The sequence below is a fragment of the Nothobranchius furzeri genome, chromosome 4, assembly GCF_043380555.1.
Source record: "Nothobranchius furzeri strain GRZ-AD chromosome 4, NfurGRZ-RIMD1, whole genome shotgun sequence".
In the NCBI taxonomy this organism is placed as follows: Eukaryota; Metazoa; Chordata; class Actinopteri; order Cyprinodontiformes; family Nothobranchiidae; genus Nothobranchius; species Nothobranchius furzeri.
This window is the reverse complement of record NC_091744.1, coordinates 37125417-37141874: the sequence shown is the minus strand read 5'-3', so window position 1 is coordinate 37141874 and position 16458 is coordinate 37125417.

Here is a 16458-nt window from a genome sequence, read left to right as displayed (position 1 = left end):
GCCCCGAGGAGCTTCTTTCCACATGTCAACAATGGGTCTTACTGAGGGCCTCCATTAGAGAAGCCCAAGCAAGTAGCGCCCCGAGGAGTGTCTTGCCACGTGTCAACACTGGGTCTGACTTAGCGCCTCCAGGAGAGAGGCCCAAGCAAGATGCGCCTCGAGGAGCGTCTTGCCACGTGTCACCACTGGGTCTGACTGAGCTCCTCCAGGAGAGAGGCCCAAGCAAGACGCGCCCAGAGGAGCGTCTTGCCACGTGTCACCACTGGGTCTGATTGAGCACCTCCAGGAGAGAGGCCCCAGCAAGACGCGCCCCGAGGAGCGTCTTGCCACATGTCACCACTGGGTCTGACTGAGTGCCTCCAGGAGAGAGGCCCAAGCAAGACGCGCCCCGAGGAGCGTCTTGCCAAATGTCACCACTCGGTCTGACTGAGCGCCTCCAGGAGAGAGGCCCAAGCAAGACGTGCCCCGAGGAGCGTCTTGCCACATGTCAACAATGGGTCTGACTGAGGGCCTCCAGGAGAGAAGCCCAAGCAAGACGCGCCCAGAGGAGCGTCTTGCCACATGTCAACACTGGGTCTGACTGAGCGCCTCCAGGAGAGAGGCCCAAGCAAGACACGCCCCGAGGAGCGTCTTGACACATGTCAACACTGGGTCGGACTGAGGGCCTCCATGAGAGAAGCCCAAGCAAGACGCGCCCCGAGGAGAGTCTTGCCACATGTCAACACTCGGTCTGACAGAGGGCATTCAGGAGAGAGGCCCAAGCAATGAGCGCCCCGAGGAGCGTCTTGCCTTATGTCAGCACTCGGTCTTACTGAGCGCCTCCAGGAGAGAGGCCCCAGCAAGACGCGCCCCGAGGAGCGTCTTGCCTTATGTCAGCACTCGGTCTGACTGAGCGCCTCCAGGAGAGAGGCCCAAGCAAGACATACCCCGTGGAGCGTCTTGCCACATGTCACTACTCGGTCTGACTGAGCGCCTCCAGGAGAGAGGCCCAAGCAAGACGCGCCCCGAGGAGCGTCTTGCCACATGTCAACAATGGGTCTGACTGAGGGCCTCCAGGAGAGAGGCCCAAGCAAGACGTGCCCCGAGGAGCGTCTTGCCACGTGTCACCACTGGGTCTGACTGAGCTCCTCCAGGAGAGAGGCCCAAGCAAGACGCGCCCAGAGGAGCGTCTTGCCACGTGTCACCACTGGGTCTGATTGAGCACCTCCAGGAGAGAGGCCCCAGCAAGACGCGCCCCGAGGAGCGTCTTGCCTTATGTCAGCACTCGGTCTGACTGAGCGCCTCCAGGAGAGAGGACCAAGCAAGACGCGACCCGAGGAGCGTCTTGCCAAATGTCACTACTCGGTCTAACTGAGCGCCTCCAGGAGAGAGGTCCAAGCAAGACGCGCCCCGAGGAGCGTCTTGCCACATGTCACTACTCGGTCTGACTGAGCGCCTCCAGGAGAGAGGCCCAAGCAAGACACGCCCCGAGGAGCATCTTGACACATGTCAACACTGGGTCGGACTGAGGGCCTCCATGAGAGAAGCCCAAGCAAGACGCGCCCCGAGGAGAGTCTTGCCACATGTCAACACTCGGTCTGACAGAGGGCATTCAGGAGAGAGGCCCAAGCAATACGCGCCCCGAGGAGCGTCTTGCCACATGTCACCACTGGGTCTGAATGAGCGCCTCCAGGAGAGAGGCCCAACCAAAACGCGCCCCGAGGAGTGTCTTGCCACATGCCAACACTGGGTCTGACTGAGCGCCTCCAGGAGAGAGGCCCAAGCAAGACGCGCCCCGAGGAGCGTCTTGCCACGTGTCAACACTGGGTCTGACTGAGCGCCTCCAGGAGAGAGGCCCAAGCAAGACGCGCCCCGAGGAGCGTCTTTCCACGTGTCACCACTGGGTCTGACTGAGCGCCTCCAGGAGAGAGGCCCAAGCAAGACGCTCCTCGGGGCGCGTCTTGCTTGGGCCTCTCTCCTGGAGGCGCTCAGTCAGACACAGTGTTGACATGTGGCAAGACACTCCTCGGGGCGCGTCTTGTTTTGGGCTTCTCTCATGGAGGCCCACAGTAAGACCCATTGTTGACATCTGGAAAGAAGCTCCTCGGGGCGCGTCTTGCTTTGGCTTCTCTCCTGGAGGCCCTCAGTCAGACCCATTGTTGACATGTGGCAAGACGCTCCTCGGGGCGCGTCTTGCTTGGGCCTCTCTCATGGAGGCCCTCTGTCAGACCCAGTGTTGACATGTGTCAAGACGCTCCTCGGGGGGCGTCTTGCTTTGGCCTCTCTCCTGGAGGCACTCAGTCAGACCGAGTGCTGACATGTGGCAAGAAGCTCCTCGGGGCGCGTCTTGCTTGGACTTCTCTCCCGGAGGCCCACAGTAAGAACCATTGTTGACATGTGGCAAGACGCTCCTCGGGGCGCGTCTTGCTTGGGCCTCTCTCCAGAAGGCCCTCAATCAGACCCAGTGTTGACACGTGGCAAGACGCTCCACGGGGCGCGTCTTGCTTGGGCCTCTCTCCTGGAGGCGCTCAGTCAGACTGAGTAGTGACATGTGGCCTGACGCTCCTCGGGGCGCGTGTTGCTTGGGCCTCTCTCCTGGAGGCGCTCAGTCAGACCAAGTGGTGACATGTGGCAAGACACTCCTCGGGGCGCGTCTTGCATGGGCCTCTCTCCTGGAGGCCCTCTGTCAGACCCAGTGTTGACATGTGGCAAGACACTCCTCGGGGCGCGTTTTGCTTGGGCCTCTCTCATGGAGGCCCTCTGTCAGACCCAGTGTTGACATGTGTCAAGACGCTCCTCGGGGCGCGTCTTGCTTTGGCCTCTCTCCTGGAGGCGCTCAGTCAGACCGAGTGCTGACATGTGGCAAGAAGCTCCTCGGGGCGCGTCTTGCTTGGGCTTCTCTCCTGGAGGCCCTCAGTAAGACCCATTGTTGACATGTGGCAAGACGCTCCTCGGGGCGCGTCTTGCTTGGGCCTCTCTCCTGGAGGCGCTCAGTCAGACTGAGTAGTGACATGTGGCCTGACGCTCCTCGGGGCGCGTGTTGCTTGGGCCTCTCTCCTGGAGGCGCTCAGTCAGACCCAGTGGTGACATGCGGCAAGACACTCCTCGGGGCACGTCTTGCTTGGGCCTCTCTCCTGGAGGCCCTCTGTCAGACCCAGTGTTGACATGTGTCAAGACGCTCCTCGGGGCGCGTCTTGCTTGGGCTTCTCTCCTGGAGGCCCTCAGTCAGACCCATTATTGACATGTGGCAAGACGTTCCTCGGGGCGCGTCTTGATTGGGCCTCTCTCCTGGAGGCGCTCAGTCAGAACCAGAGGTGACATGTGGCAAGACGCTCCTCGGGGCGCGTCTTGCTTGGGCCTCTCTCCTGGAGGCCCTCTTTCAGACCCAGTGTTGACATGTGGCAAGACGCTCCTCCGGGCTCATCTTGCTTGGGCCTCTCTCCTGGAGGCCCTCAGTCAGACCCATTGTTGACATGTGGCAAGACGCTCCTCGGGGCGCGTCTTGCTTGGGCCTCTCTCCTGGAGGCGCTCAGTCAGACCGAGTGCTGACATAAGGCAAGACGCTCCTCGGGGCGCGTCTTGCTGGGGCCTCTCTCCTGGAGGCGCTCAGTCAGACCCAGTGCTGACATGTGGCAAGACGCTCCTCGGGGCGCGTCTTGCTTTGGCCTATCTCCTGGAGGTGCTCAGTCAGACTGAGTAGTGACATGTGGCCTGACGCTCCTCGGGGCGCGTCTTGCTTGGGCCTCTCTCCTGGAGGCGCTCAGTCAGACCCAGTGGTGACATGTGGCAAGACACTCCTCGGGGCGCGTCTTGCTTGGGCCTCTCTCCTGGAGGCCCTCTGTCAGACCCAGTGTTGACATGTGTCAAGACGCTCCTCGGGGCGCGTCTTGCTTGGGCCTCTCTCCTGGAGGCGCTCAGTCAGACCCAGTGGTGATACGTGGGAAGACGCTCCTCGGGGCGCGTCTTGCTTGGCCCTCTCTCCTGGAGGCGCTCAGTCAGACCCAGTGTTGACACGTGGCAAGACGCTCCTCGGGGCGCGTCTTGCTTGGGCTTCTCTCATGGAGGCCCTCAGTCCGACCCAGTGTTGACATGTGTCAAGACGCTCCTCGGGGCGTGTCCTGCTTGGGCCTCTCTCCTGGAGGCGCTCAATTAGACCCAGTGGTGACATGTGGCAAGACGCTCCTCGGGGCGCGTCTTGCTGGGGCCTCTCTCCTGGAGGTGCTCAATCAGACCCAGTGGTGACATGTGGCAAGAAGCTCCTCGGGGCGCGTCTTGCTTGGGCTTCTCTCCTGGAGGCCCTCAGTAAGACCCATTGTTGACATGTGACAAGACGCTCCTCGGGGCGCGTCTTGCTTGGGCCTCTCTCCTGGAGGTGCTCAGTCAGACTGAGTAGTGACATGTGGCCTGACGCTCCTCGGGGCGCGTGTTGCTTGGGCCTCTCTCCTGGAGGCGCTCAGTCAGACCCAGTGGTGACATGTGGCAAGACACTCCTCGGGGCACGTCTTGCTTGGGCCTCTCTCCTGGAGGCCCTCTGTCAGACCCAGTGTTGACATGTGTCAAGACGCTCCTCGGGGCGCGTCTTGCTTGGGCTTCTCTCCTGGAGGCCCTCAGTCAGACCCATTATTGACATGTGGCAAGACGCTCCTCGGGGCGCGTCTTGCTTGGGCCTCTCTCCTGGAGGCGCTCAGTCAGAACCAGAGGTGACATGTGGCAAGACGCTCCTCGGGGCGCGTCTTGCTTGGGCCTCTCTCCTGGAGGCCCTCTTTCAGACCCAGTGTTGACATGTGGCAAGACGCTCCTCCGGGCTCATCTTGCTTGGGCCTCTCTCCTGGAGGCCCTCAGTCAGACCCATTGTTGACATGTGGCAAGACGCTCCTCGGGGCGCGTCTTGCTTGGGCCTCTCTCCTGGAGGCGCTCAGTCAGACCGAGTGCTGACATAAGGCAAGACGCTCCTCGGGGCGCGTCTTGCTGGGGCCTCTCTCCTGGAGGCGCTCAGTCAGACCCAGTGCTGACATGTGGCAAGACGCTCCTCGGGGCGCGTCTTGCTTTGGCCTATCTCCTGGAGGCGCTCAGTCAGACTGAGTAGTGACATGTGGCCTGACGCTCCTCGGGGCGCGTCTTGCTTGGGCCTCTCTCCTGGAGGCGCTCAGTCAGACCCAGTGGTGACATGTGGCAAGACACTCCTCGGGGCGCGTCTTGCTTGGGCCTCTCTCCTGGAGGCCCTCTGTCAGACCCAGTGTTGACATGTGTCAAGACGCTCCTCGGGGCGCGTCTTGCTTGGGCCTCTCTCCTGGAGGCGCTCAGTCAGACCCAGTGGTGATACGTGGGAAGACGCTCCTCGGGGCGCGTCTTGCTTGGCCCTCTCTCCTGGAGGCGCTCAGTCAGACCCAGTGTTGACACGTGGCAAGACGCTCCTCGGGGCGCGTCTTGCTTGGGCTTCTCTCATGGAGGCCCTCAGTCCGACCCAGTGTTGACATGTGTCAAGACGCTCCTCGGGGCGTGTCCTGCTTGGGCCTCTCTCCTGGAGGCGCTCAGTCAGACCCAGTGCTGACATGTGGTAGGACGCTCCTCCAGGTGCGTCTTGCTTGGGCCTCTCTCCTGGAGGCGCTCAGTCAGACCCAGTGTTCACATGTGGCAAGACTCTCCTCGGGGCGCGTCTTGCTTGGGCCTCTCTCCTGGAGGCGCTCAGTCAGACCGAGTGCTGACATGTGGCAAGACGCTCCTCGGGGCCCAAGCAAGACGTGCCCCGAGGAGCGTCTTGCCACATGTCAACAATGGGTCTGACTGAGGGCCTCCAGGAGAGAAGCCAAAGCAAGAAGCGCCCCGAGGAGCGTCTTGCCACATGTCAACACTGGGTCTGACTGAGCGCCTCCAGGAGAGAGGCCCAAGCAAGACATGCCCCGAGGAGCGTCGTGACACATGTAAACACTGGGTCTGACTGAGGGCCTCCAAGAGAGAAGCCCATGCAAGACGCGCCCCGAGGAGAGTCTTGCCACATGTCAACACTGGGTCTGACAGAGGGCATCCAGGATAGAGGCCCAAGCAATACGCGCCCCGAGGAGCGTCTTGCCACATGTCAGCACTCGGTCTGACTGAGCGCCTCCAGGAGAGAGGCCCAAGCAAGACGCGCCCCGAGGAGAGTCTTGCCACATGTGAACACTGGGTCTGACTGAGCGCCTCCAGGAGAGAGGCCCAAGCAAGACGCGCCTGGAGGAGCGTCTTTCCACATGTCAGCACTGGGTCTGACTGAGCGCCTCCAGGAGAGAGGCCCAAGCAGGACACGCCCCGAGGAGCGTCTTGACACATGTCAACACTGGGTCGGACTGAGGGCCTCCATGAGAGAAGCCCAAGCAAAACGCGCCCCGAGGAGAGTCTTGCCACATGTCAACACTCGGTCTGACAGAGGGCATTCAGGAGAGAGGCCCAAGCAATACGCGCCCCGAGGAGCGTCTTTCCACGTGTCACCACTGGGTCTGACTGAGCGCCTCCAGGAGAGAGGCCCAAGCAAGACGCACCCCGAGGAGCGTCTTGCCACATGTGAACACTGGGTCTGACTGAGCGCCTCCAGGAGAGAGGCCCAAGCAAGACGCGCCCCGAGGAGCGTCTTGCCACATGTCAACACTGGGTCTGACTGAGTGCCTCCATGAGAGAAGCCCCAGCAAGACGTGCCCAGCGGAGCGTCTTGCCACATGTCACTACTCGGTCTGTTTGAGCGCCTCCAGGAGAGAGGCCCAAGCAAGACGTGCCCCGAGGAGCGTCTTGCCACATGTCAACAATGGGTCTGACTGAGGGCCTCCAGGAGAGAAGCCCAAGCAAGACGCGCCCCGAGGAGCGTCTTGCCACATGTCAACACTGGGTCTGACTGAGCGCCTCCAGGAGAGAGGCCCAAGCAAGACACGCCCCGAGGAGCGTCTTGACACATGTCAACACTGGGTCTGACTGACGGCCTCCATGAGAGAAGCCCAAGCAAGACGCGCCCCGAGGAGAGTCTTGCCACATGTCAACACTCGGTCTGACAGAGGGCATCCAGGAGAGAGGCCCAAGCAATATGCGCCCCGAGGAGCGTCTTGCCACTTAAACCCACAACCTAGCACTGAGGACAGAGGGACTTTATTTAAATTAGTACTTAATGGAAACGATACATAATGATACATAAGAGCCATGTCACACATTCAGCCTAGGAATTGTAGCATTGTGCACTATTAAAAATATACACATCAATTGCTCGAATCCCATTGTTGCAAAGTAAAACTCTAATAAAACTCTAGTCTGACATCAACAGAGAAGACTTAGTGTATGTACTACAAATACAGCATTAGGATTTAGAGTGGACCGTGCACCTTGTGAACCATCAGAGGCTTATGAGGCAACATATCTTCCAGTTGCTATTAGACAAGTTATAATTCTCGACCATTTTTCGGAACTGGTTTCTTGGGTCCGTGAGTAAATGCCAAATGAGATGATAGTCCTTAAGTAAGTTCCTGGCGATCCCATGTCTTCTCTCCGAGGAGCGTCTTGCCACATGTCAGCACTCGGTCTGACTGAGCGCCTCCAGGAGAGAGGCCCAAGCAAGACGCGCCCCGAGGAGAGTCTTGCCACATGTGAACACTGGGTCTGACTGAGCGCCTCCAGGAGAGAGGCCCAAGCAAGACGCACCTGGAGGAGCGTCCTACCACATGTCAGCACTGGGTCTGACTGAGCGCCTCCAGGAGAGAGGCCCAAGCAGGACACGCCCCGAGGAGCGTCTTGACACATGTCAACACTGGGTCGGACTGAGGGCCTCCATGAGAGAAGCCCAAGCAAGACGCGCCCCGAGGAGCGTCTTGCAACGTGTCAACACTGGGTCTGACTGAGCGCCTCCAGGAGAGAGGGCCAAGCAAGACGCGCCCCGAGGAGCGTCTTCCCACGTATCACCACTGGGTCTGACTGAGCGCCTCCAGGAGAGAGGCCCAAGCAAGACGCGCCCCGAGGAGCGTCTTGACACATGTCAACACTGGGTCTGACAGAGGGCCTCCAGGAGAGAGGCCCAAGCAAGACGCGCCCCGAGGAGTGTCTTGCCACATGTCACCACTGGGTCTGACTGAGCGCCTCCAGGAGAGAGGCCCAAGCAAGACGCGCCCCGAGGAGCGTCTTGCCACATGTCAGCACTGGGTCTGACTGAGCGCCACCAGGAGAGAGGCCCCAGCAAGACGCGCCCCGAGGAGCGTCTTGCCTTATGTCAGCACTCGGTCTGACTGAGCGCCTCCAGGAGAGAGGCCCAAGCAAGACGCGCCCCGAGGAGCGTCTTGCCACATGTCAACAATGGGTCTGACTGAGGGCCTCCAGGAGAGAGGCCCAAGCAAGATGAGCCCGGAGGAGCGTCTTGCCACATGTCAACACTGGGTCTGAAAGAGGGCCTCCAGGAGAGAGGCCCAAGCAAGACGCGCCCCGAGGAGCGTCTTGCCACATGTCACCTCTGGTTCTGACTGAGCGCCTCCAGGAGAGAGGCCCAAGCAAGACGCGCCCCGAGGAGCGTCTTGCCACATGTCAATAATGGGTCTGACTGAGGGCCTCCAGGAGAGAAGCCCAAGCAAGACGCGCCCCGAGGAGCGTCTTGACACATGTCAACACTGGGTCTGACAGAGGGCCTCCAGGAGAGAGGCCCAAGCAAGACGTGCCCCGAGGAGTGTCTTGCCACATGTCACCACTGGGTCTGACTGAGCGCCTCCAGGAGAGAGGCCCAAGCAACACGCGCCCCGAGGAGCGTCAGGCCACATGTCACTACTCAGTCTGACTGAGCGCCTCCAGGAGAGAGGCCCAAGCAAGACGCGCCCCGAGGAGCGTCTTGCCACATGTCAACAATGGGTCTTACTGAGGGCCTCCAGGAGAGAAGCCCAAGCAAGACGCGCCCCGAGGAGCTTCTTGCCACATGTCAGCACTCGGTCTGACTGAGCGCCTCCAGGAGAGAGGCCAAAGCAAGACGCGCCCCGAGGAGCGTCTTGACACATGTCAACACTGGGTCTGACAGAGGGCCTCCATGAGAGAGGCCCAAGCAAAACGCGCCCCGAGGAGTGTCTTGCCACATGTCAACACTGGGTCTGACAGAGGGCCTCCAGGAGAGAGGCCCATGCAAGACGCGCCCCGAGGAGTGTCTTGCCACATGTCAACACTGGGTCTGACAGAGCGCCTCCAGGAGAGAGGCCCAAGCAACACGCGCCCCGAGGAGCGTCAGGCCACATGTCACTACTCAGTCTGACTGAGCGCCTCCAGGAGAGAGGCCCAAGCAAGACGCGCCCCGTGGAGCGTCTTGCCACGTGTCAACACTGGGTCTGATTGAGGGCCTTCTGGAGAGAGGCCCAAGCAAGACGCGCCCCGAGGAGCGTCTTGCCACATGTCAACAATGGTTCTTACTGTGGGCCTCCGGGAGAGAAGTCCAAGCAAGACGCGCCCCGAGGAGCGTCATGCCAAATGTCACTACTCGGTCTTACTGAGCGCCTCCAGGAGGGAGGTCCAAGCAAGACGCGCCCCGAGGAGCGTCTTGCCACATGTCACTACTCGGTCTGACTGAGCGTCTCCAGGAGAGAGGCCCAAGCAAGATGTGCCCCGAGGAGCATCTTGCCACATGTCAACAATGGGTCTGACTGAGGGCCTCCAGGAGAGAAGCCCAAGCAAGACGCGCCCAGAGGAGCGTCTTGCCACATGTCAACACTGGGTCTGACTGAGCGCCTCCAGGAGAGAGGCCCAAGCAAGACACGCCCCGAGGAGCGTCTTGACACATGTCAACACTGGGTCGGACTGAGGGCCTCCATGAGAGAAACCCAAGCAAGACGCGCCCCGAGGAGAGTCTTGCCACATGTCAACACTCGGTCTGACAGAGGGCATTCAGGAGAGAGGCCGAAGCAATACGCGCCCCGAGGAGCGTCTTGCCACATGTCACCACTGGGTCTGAATGAGCGCCTCCAGGAGAGAGGCCCAACCAAGACGCGCCCCGAGGAGCGTCTTGCCACATGTCAACACTGGGTCTGACTGAGCGCCTCCAGGAGAGAGGCCCAAGCAAGACGCGCCCTAAGGAGCGTCTTGCCACATGTCAACAATGTGTCTGACTGAGGGCCTCCAGGAGAGAGGAACAAGCAAGATGCGCCCGAAGGAGCGTCTTGCCACATGTCAACACTGGGTCTGACAGAGGGCCTCCAGGAGAGAGGCCCAAGCAAGACGCGCCCCAAGGAGCGTCTTGCCACATGTCACCTCTGGTTCTGACTGAGCGCCTCCAGGAGAGAGGCCCAAGCAAGACGCGCCCCGAGGAGCGTCTAGTTACATGTCAACACTGGGTCTGTCTGAGCGCCTCCAGGAGAGAAGCCCAAGCAAGACGCGCCCCGAGGAGCGTCTTGCCACATGTCAACAATGGGTCTGACTGAGGGCCTCCAGGAGAGAGGCCCAAGCAAGACGCGCCCCGAGGAGCGTCTTGACACATGTCAACACTGGGTATGACTGAGGGCCTCCAGGGGAGAGGCCCAAGCAAGATGCGCCCGGAGGAGCGTCTTGCCACATGTCAACACTGGGTCTGACAGAGGGCCTCCAGGAGAGAGGCCCAAGCAAGACGCGCCCCGAGGAGCGTCTTTCCACAGGTCAGCACTCGGTCTGACTGAGCGCCTCCAGGAGAGAGGCCCAAGCAAGACGCGCCCAAAGGAGCGTCTTGCAACATGTCAACAATGGGTCTGACTGAGCGCCTCCAGGAGAGAGGCCCAAGCAACACGCGCCCCGAGGAGCGTCAGGCCACATGTCACTACTCAGTCTGACTGAGCGCCTCCAGGAGAGAGGCCCAAGCAAGACGCGCCCCGAGGAGCGTCTTGCCACGTGTCAACACTGGGTCTGATTGAGGGCCTTCTGGAGAGAGGCCCAAGCAAGACGCGCCCCGAGGAGTGTCTTGCCACATGTCAACAATGGGTCTTACTGAGGGCCTCCAGGAGAGAAGCCCAAGCAACACGCGCCCCGAGGAGCTTCTTGCCACATGTCAGCACTCGGTCTGACTGAGCGCATCCAGGAGAGAGGCCAAAGCAAGACGCGCCCCGAGGAGCGTCTTGACACATGTCAACACTGGGTCTGACAGAGGGCCTCCATGAGAGAGGCCCAAGCAAGACGCGCCCCGAGGAGTGTCTTGCCACATGTCAACACTGGGTCTGACTGAGCGGCTCCAGGAGAGAGGCCCAAGCAAGACGCGCCCTGAGGAGCGTCTTGCTACGTGTCAAGACTGGGTCTGACTGAGCGCCTCCAGGAGAGAGGCCCAAGCAAGATGCGCCCCGAGGAGCGTCTTGCCACATGTCACCACTGGGTCTGACTGAGCGCCTCCAGGAGAGAGGGCCAAGCAAGACGCGCCCCGAGGAGCGTCTTGCCTTATGTCCGCAGTAGGTCTGACTGAGCGCCTCCAGGAGAGAGGCCCAAGCAAGACGCGCCCCGAGGAGCGTCTTGCGACATGTCACTACTCGGTCTAACTGAGCGCCTACAGGAGAGAGGTCCAAGCAAGACGCACCCCGAGGAGCGTCTTGCCACATGTCACTACTCGGTCTGACTGAGCGCCTCCAGGAGAGAGGCCCAAGCAAGACTTGCCCCGAGGAGCGTCTTGCCACATGTCAACAATGGGTCTGACTGAGGGCCTCCAGGAGAGAAGCCCAAGCAAGACGCGCCCCGAGGAGCGTCAGGCCACATGTCAACACTGGGTCTGACTGAGCCCCTCCAGGAGAGAGGCCCCAGCAAGACGCGCCCCGAGGAGCGTCTTGCCACATGTCAGCACTCGGTCTGACTGAGCGCCTCCAGGAGAGAGGCCCAAGCAAGAAGCGCCCCGAGGAGCTTCTTGCCACATGTCAACAATGGGTCTCACTGAGGGCCTCCAGGAGAGAAGCCCAAGCAAGACGCGCCCCGAGGAGCGTCTTGCCACATGTCACTACTCGGTCTGACTGAGCGCCTCAAGGAGAGAGGTCCAAGCAACACGTGCCCCGAGGAGCGTCTTGCCACATGTCAACAATGGGTCTGACTGAGGGGCTCCAGGAGAGAAGCCCAAGCAAGAAGCGCCCCGAGGAGCGTCTTGCCACATGTCAACACTGGGTCTGACTGAGCGCCTCCAGGAGAGAGGCCCAAGCAAGACACGCCCCGAGGAGCGTCTTGACACATGTCAACACTGGGTCTGACTGAGGGCCTCCATGAGAGAAGCCCAAGCAAGACGCGCCCCGAGGAGAGTCTTGCCACATGTCAACACTGGGTCTGACAGAGGGCATCCAGGAGAGAGGCCCAAGCAATACGCGCCCCGAGGAGCGTCTTGCCACATGTCAACAATGGGTCTGACTGAGGGCCTCCAGGAGAGAAGCGAAAGCAAGACGCGCGCCGAGGAGCTTCTTTCCACATGTCAACAATGGGTCTTACTGAGGGCCTCCATGAGAGAAGCCCAAGCAAGACGCGCCCCGAGGAGTGTCTTGCCACATGTCAACACTGTGTCTGACTGAGCGCCTCCAGGAGAGAGGCCCAAGCAAGACGCGCCCCGAGGAGCGTCTTGCAACGTGTCAACACTGGGTCTGACTTAGCGCCTCCAGGAGAGAGGCCCAAGCAAGATGCGCCTCGAGGAGCGTCTTGCCACGTGTCAACAATGGGTCTCACTGAGGGCCTCCAGGAGAGAAGCCCAAGCAAGACGCGCCCCGAGGAGCGTCTTGCCACATGTCAACACTGGGTCTAATTGAGCGCCTCCAGGAGAGAGGCCCAAGCAAGACATACCCCGAGGAGCGTCTTGCCACATGTCACTACTCGGTCTGACTGAGCGCCTCCAGGAGAGAGGTCCAAGCAACACGTGCCCCGAGGAGCGTCTTGCCACATGTCAACAATGGGTCTGACTGAGGGCCTCCAGGAGAGAAGCCCAAGCAAGAAGCGCCCCGAGGAGCGTCCTGCCACATGTCAACACTGGGTCTGACTGAGCGCCTCCAGGAGAGAGGCCCAAGCAAGACACGCCCCGAGGAGCGTCTTGACACATGTCAACACTGGGTCTGACTGAGGGCCTCCATGAGAGAAGCCCAAGCAAGACGCGCCCCGAGGAGAGTCTTGCCACATGTCAACACTGGGTCTGACAGAGGGCATCCAGGAGAGTGGCCCAAGCAATACGCGCCCCGAGGAGCGTCTTGCCACATGTCAACAATGGGTCTGACTGAGGGCTTCCAGGAAAGAAGCCAAAGCAAGACGCGCCCCGAGGAGCTTCTTTCCACATGTCAACAATGGGTCTTACTGAGGGCCTCCATTAGAGAAGCCCAAGCAAGTAGCGCCCCGAGGAGTGTCTTGCCACGTGTCAACACTGGGTCTGACTTAGCGCCTCCAGGAGAGAGGCCCAAGCAAGATGCGCCTCGAGGAGCGTCTTGCCACGTGTCACCACTGGTTCTGACTGAGCTCCTCCAGGAGAGAGGCCCAAGCAAGACGCGCCCAGAGGAGCGTCTTGCCACGTGTCACCACTGGGTCTGATTGAGCACCTCCAGGAGAGAGGCCCCAGCAAGACGCGCCCCGAGGAGCGTCTTGCCACATGTCACCACTGGGTCTGACTGAGCGCCTCCAGGAGAGAGGCCCAAGCAAGACGCGCCCCGAGGAGCGTCTTGCCAAATGTCACCACTCGGTCTGACTGAGCGCCTCCAGGAGAGAGGCCCAAGCAAGACGTGCCCCGAGGAGCGTCTTGCCACATGTCAACAATGGGTCTGACTGAGGGCCTCCAGGAGAGAAGCCCAAGCAAGACGTGCCCAGAGGAGCGTCTTGCCACATGTCAACACTGGGTCTGACTGAGCGCCTCCAGGAGAGAGGCCCAAGCAAGACACGCCCCGAGGAGCGTCTTGACACATGTCAACACTGGGTCGGACTGAGGGCCTCCATGAGAGAAGCCCAAGCAAGACGCGCCCCGAGGAGAGTCTTGCCACATGTCAACACTCGGTCTGACAGAGGGCATTCAGGAGAGAGGCCCAAGCAATGAGCGCCCCGAGGAGCGTCTTGCCTTATGTCAGCACTCGGTCTTACTGAGCGCCTCCAGGAGAGAGGCCCCAGCAAGACGCGCCCCGAGGAGCGTCTTGCCTTATGTCAGCACTCGGTCTGACTGAGCGCCTCCAGGAGAGAGGCCCAAGCAAGACATACCCCGAGGAGCGTCTTGCCACATGTCACTACTCGGTCTGACTGAGCGCCTCCAGGAGAGAGGCCCAAGCAAGACGCGCCCCGAGGAGCGTCTTGCCACATGTCAACAATGGGTCTGACTGAGGGCCTCCAGGAGAGAGGCCCAAGCAAGACGTGCCCCGAGGAGCGTCTTGCCACGTGTCACCACTGGGTCTGACTGAGCTCCTCCAGGAGAGAGGCCCAAGCAAGACGCGCCCAGAGGAGCGTCTTGCCACGTGTCACCACTGGGTCTGATTGAGCACCTCCAGGAGAGAGGCCCCAGCAAGACGCGCCCCGAGGAGCGTCTTGCCTTATGTCAGCACTCGGTCTGACTGAGCGCCTCCAGGAGAGAGGCCCAAGCAATACGCGCCCCGAGGAGCGTCTTGCCACATGTCACCACTGGGTCTGAATGAGCGCCTCCAGGAGAGAGGCCCAACCAAGACGCGCCCCGAGGAGTGTCTTGCCACATGCCAACACTGGGTCTGACTGAGCGCCTCCAGGAGAGAGGCCCAAGCAAGACGCGCCCCGAGGAGCGTCTTGCCACGTGTCAACACTGGGTCTGACTGAGCGCCTCCAGGAGAGAGGCCCAAGCAAGACGCGCCCCGAGGAGCGTCTTTCCACGTGTCACCACTGGGTCTGACTGAGCGCCTCCAGGAGAGAGGCCCAAGCAAGACGCGCCCCGAGGAGCGTCTTGCCACATGTCAACAATGGGTCTGACTGAGGGACTCCAGGAGAGAGGCCCAAGCAAGATGCGCCCGAAGGAGCGTCTTGCCACATGTCAACACTGGGTCTGACAGAGGGCCTCCAGGAGAGAGGCCCAAGCAAGACGCGCCCCGAGGAGCGTCTTGCCACATGTCACCTCTGGTTCTGACTGAGCGCCTCCAGGAGAGAGGCCCAAGCAAGACGCTTCCCGAGGAGCGTCTTGTCACATGTCAACACTGGGTCTGTCTGAGCGCCTCCAGGAGAGAAGCCCAAGCAAGACGCGCCCCGAGGAGCGTCTTGCCACATGTCAACATTGGGTCTGACTGAGGGCCTCCAGGAGAGAAGCCCAAGCAAGACGCGCCCCGAGGAGCGTCTTGACACATGTCAACACTGGGTCTGACAGAGGGCCTCCACGAGAGAGGCCCAAGCAAGACGCGCCCCGAGGAGTGTCGTTTCACATGTCACCACTGGGTCTGACTGAGCGGCTCCAGGAAAGAGGCCCAAGCAAGACGTGCCCCGAGGATCGTCAAGCCACATGTCACTACTCAGTCTGACTGAGCGCCTCCAGGAGAGAGGCCCAAGCAAGACGCGCCCCGAGGAGCGTCTTGCCACATGTCAACAATGGGTCTGACTGAGGGCCTCCAGGAGAGAAGCCCAAGCAACACGCGGCCCGAGGAGCGTCTTGCCACATGTCAGCACTCGGTCTGACTGAGCGCCTCCAGGAGAGAGGCCCAAGCAAGACGCGCCCCGAGGAGCGTCTTGCCACATGCCAACAATGGGTCTGACTGAGGGCCTCCAGGAGAGAAGCCCAAGCAACACGCTCCCCGAGGAGCGTCTTGACACATGTCAACACTGGGTATGACAGAGGGCCTCCAGGAGAGAGGCCCAAGCAAGACGCGCCCCGAGGAGTGTCTTGCCACATGTCACCACTTGGTCTGACTGAGCGCCTCCAGGAGAGAGGCCCAAGCAACACGCGCCCCGAGGAGCGTCAGGCCACATGTCACTACTCAGTCTGACTGAGCGCCTCCAGGAGAGAGGCCCAAGCAAGACGCGCCCCGAGGAGCGTCTTGCCACATGTCAACAATGGGTCTTACTGAGGGTCTCCAGGAGAGAAGCCCAAGCAAGACGCGCCCCGAGGAGCTTCTTGCCACTTGTCAGCACTCGGTCTGACTGAGCGCCTCCAGGAGAGAGACCAAAGCAAGATGCGCCCCGAGGAGCGTCTTGACATATGTCAACACTGGGTCTGACAGAGGGCCTCCATGAGAGAGGCCCAAGCAAGACGCGCCCCGAGGAGTGTCTTGCCACATGTCAACACTGGGTCTGACAGAGGGCCTCCAGGAGAGAGGCCCAAGCAAGATGCGCCCCGAGGATTGTCTTGCCACATGTCACCACTTGGTCTGACTGAGCGCCTCCAGGAGAGAGGCCCAAGCAACACGCGCCCCGAGGAGCGTCAGGCCACATGTCACTACTCAGTCTGACTGAGCGCCTCCAGGAGAGAGGCCCAAGCAAGACCCGCCCCGAGGAGCGTCTTGCCACGTGTCAACACTGGGTCTGATTGAGGGCCTTCTGGAGAGAGGCCCAAGCAAGACACGTCCCGAGGAGCGTCTTGCCACATGTCAACAATGGTTCTTACTGAGG